This window comes from Schistocerca serialis, chromosome 2 (genome assembly GCF_023864345.2).
Source record: "Schistocerca serialis cubense isolate TAMUIC-IGC-003099 chromosome 2, iqSchSeri2.2, whole genome shotgun sequence".
In the NCBI taxonomy this organism is placed as follows: Eukaryota; Metazoa; Arthropoda; class Insecta; order Orthoptera; family Acrididae; genus Schistocerca; species Schistocerca serialis.
The window spans coordinates 45,342,207-45,346,012 of record NC_064639.1 but is presented as its reverse complement, the minus strand read 5'-3'; the positions used below and the strand labels follow the sequence as shown (position 1 = coordinate 45,346,012).

The 3,806-nt window shown below is 42.5% G+C and overlaps 1 pseudogene; it reads right to left on the bottom strand.

The window, feature by feature from the left end:
• Positions 1–328: 328 nt before the first annotated feature.
• On the bottom strand, positions 329–446 carry LOC126459038 (5S ribosomal RNA; annotated as a pseudogene).
• Positions 447–3,806: the final 3,360 nt, after the last annotated feature.

The window sequence follows — 3,806 nt, the reverse complement described above, 5'->3', positions numbered from 1 at the left end:
CGTGATCAGAAAGCTAATGATAAGGCGACCGCACGCGAAAAGTAGGAAATACAGGTTCGAGTCTTGGTGTGGCTCAAATTTTCACTGTCGTCATTTCATTATACAACTGGTAAAACTAAGATCCGCCCGAGAAGGCCATGAAGGCCCAACGTTATCGACCGACCGCCGTTTTATCCTCAACCCACAGGCGTCTCTGGATACGAATACGGAGGGGCATGTGGTTAGCACATCGCTCTCCGGGCCGTATGTCAGTTTACAAGACAGGAGCCGCTACTTCTCAATCAAGTAGGCCCTCAGTTTGCCTCACAAGGGCTGAGTGCACCCCGCTTGCCAACAGCGCTCGGCAGACCGGTTGCTCACCCATCCAAGTACTATCCCAGCCCGACAGTGCTTAACTTCGGTGATCTGACGGGAACCGATGTTACCATTGCGGCAAGGCCGTTGGCATTACACAACTGATGGCTGTCCATATTCGCAACTCCGAATACATTTTAATGTTTATTTAGATAGCACCCTATATTTAATTATTCGGTAACCCACTTTTCCCCTGCAGATGTGTTCAACAAAATTTCACGATCTACCATTCACGTAAACATGACTTCATTAAGAACATGGCTTCCACTCTCCTGTGGTATCACACCTTGAAGATACCCAGGCTAACATAACCCGTCCGCTTGCTGGAGGTGACAGTAAAGAAACGGAAACATAATGGTGAGTGTGGTGAGTATTCATCGGAGGTGAGGGTATCATCTGGAGTGCCCCAGGGAAGTGTGGTAGGTCCGCTGCTGTTTTCTATCTACATAATGATCTTTTGGACAGGGTGGATAGCAATGTGCCGCTGTTTGCTGATGATGCTGTGGTGTACGGGGAGGTGTCGTCGTTGAGTGAGTGCAGGAGGATACAAGATGACTTGGACAGGATTTGTAATTGGTGTTAAGAATGGCAGCTAACTCTAAATACAGATAAATGTAAATTAGTGCAGATGAATAGCAAAAAGAATCCCGTAATGTTTGAATACTCCATTAGTAGTGTAGCGCTTGACACAGTCACGTCGATTAAGTATTTGGGCGTAACATTGCAGAGCGATGTGAAGTGGGACAAGCATCTAATGACAGTTGTGGGGAAGGCGGATAATAGTCTTCGGTTCATTGGTAGAATTTTGGGAAGATGTGGTTCATCTGTAAAGGAGACTGCTTGTTGTTGTTGCAGTCTTCAGTCCTGAGACTGGTTTGATGTAGCTCTCCATGCTACTCTATCCTGTGCAAGCTTCTTCATCTCCCAGTACGTACTGCACCCAACATCCTTCTGAATCTGCTTAGTGTATTCATCTCTTGGGCTCCCTACACGATTTTTACCCTGCACGCTGCCCTGCAATACTAAATTGGTCATCCCTCGATGCCTCATAACATGTCCAACCAACCGATCCCTTCTTCTAGTCAAGATGTGCCACAAACTCCTCTTCTCGCCAACCCTATTCAGTACATCCTCATTAGTTATGTGATCTACCCATCTAATCTTCAGCATTCTTCTGTAGCACCATATTTCGAAAGCTTCTATTCTCTTCTTGTCCAAACTATTTATCGTCCATGTTTCACTTCCATACATGGCTACACTCCATATAAATACTTTCAGAAACGACTTCCTGACACTTAAATCTATACTCGATGTTAACAAATTTCTCATCTTCAGAAACGCTTTCCTTGCCATTGACAGTCTACATTTTATATCCTCTCTACTTCGTCCATTATCAGTTATTTTGCTCACCAAATAGCAAAACTCCTTTACTACTTTAAGTCTTTCATTTCCTAATCTAATTCCCTCAGCATCACCCGACTTTATTCGACTACATTCCATTATCCTCGTTTTGCTTTTGTTGATGTTCATCTTATATCCTCCTTTCAAGGCACTATCCACTCCGTTCAACTGCTCTTCCAAGTCCTTTGCTGTTTCTGACAGGATTACAATGTCATCGGCGAACCTCAAAGTTTTTATTTCTTCTCCATGGATTTTAATACCTACTCCGAATTTTTCTTTTGTTTCCTTTACTGCTTGCTCAATATACAGACTGAATAACATCGGGGACATGCTACAACCCTGTCTCACTCCCTTCCCAACCGCTGCTTCCCTTTCATGCCCCTCGACTCTTATAACTGCCATTTGATTTCTGTACAAATTGTAAATAGCCTTTTGCTCCCTGTATTTTACCCAGCCACCATGAGAATTTAAAAGAGAGTATTCCAGTCAACATTGTGAAAAGCTTTCTCTAAGTCTACAAATGCTAGAAATGTAGGTTTGCCTTTTCTTAATCTAGCTTCTAAAATAAGTCGTAGGGTCAGTATTGCCTTACGTGTTCCCATATTTCTACAGAATCCAAATTGATCTTCCCCGAGGTCAGCGTCTATCATATCTCCCATTTCATGTTCATCTACATCCTCTTTCTTTTCTATAACATTGCCCTCAAGTACATCGCCCTTGTATAGACCCTCTATGTACTCCTTCCACCTTTCTGCTTTCCCTTCCATGCTTGGAACTGGGTTTCCATCTGAGCTCTTGATATTCATACAAGTGGTTCTCTTTAATTTTCCTGTAGGCAGTATCTATCTTACCCCTAGTGAGATAAGCCTCTACATCATTACATTTGTCCTCTAGCCACGGCTGCTTAGCCATTTTGCACTTCCTGTCGATCTTATTTTTGAGACGTTTGTATTTCTTTTTGCCTGCTTCATTAACTGCATTTTTATATTTTCTCCTTTCGTCAGTTAAATTCAATATTTCTTCTGTCACCCAAGGATTTCTACTAGCCCTCGTCTTTTTACCTACTTGATCCTCTGCTGCCTTCACTACTTCATCCCTCAAAGTTACCCATGCTTCTTCTACGGTATTTCTTTCCCCCATTCTTGCCAATTGTTCCCTAATGCTCTCCCTGAAACTCTGTACAACCTCTGGTTTAGTGAGTTTATCCAGGTCCCATCTCCTTAAATTCCCACCTTTTTGCAGTTTCTTCAGTTTTAATCTATAGTTCATAACAAATAAATTGTGGTCAGAGTCCACATCTGCCCCTGGAAATGTCTTACAATTTAAAACCAGATTCCTAAATCTCTGTCTTACCACAATACAATCCATCTGAAACCTGTCAGTATCTCCAGGTTTCTTCCATGTATACAACCTTCTTTTATGATTCTTGAACCAAGTGTTAGCTATGATTAAGTTGTGCTCTGTGCAAAGTTCCACCAGGCGGCTTCCTCTTCCATTTCTTACCGCCAATCCGTATTCACCTACTACGTTTCCTTCTCTTCCTTTTCCTACTACTGAATTCCAGTCACCCATGACTATTAAATTTTCGTCTCCCTTCACTATCTGAATAATTTCTTTTGTCTCATCATACATTTTTTCAATTTCTTCGCCATCTGCAGAGCTAGTTGGCATATAAACTTGTACTACTGTGGCAGGTGTGGGCTTCGTATCTATCTTGGCCACAATAATGCATTCACTATGCTGTTTATAGTAGCTTACCCGCATTCCTATTTTCCTATTCATTATTAAACCTACTCCTGCATTACCCCTATTTGATTTTGTATTTATAACCCTGTATTCACCTGACCAGAAGTCTTGTTCCTCCTGCCACCGAACTTCACTAATTCCCACTATATGTAACTTTAAACTAACCATTTCTCTTTTTGAATTTTCTAACCTACCTGCCCGATTAAGGGATCTGACATTCCACGCTCCTATCCGTAGGACGCCAGTTTTCTTTCTCCTGATAACGGCGTCCTCCTGTCCTCCTGAGTAGTCCCCACCCGGAGATC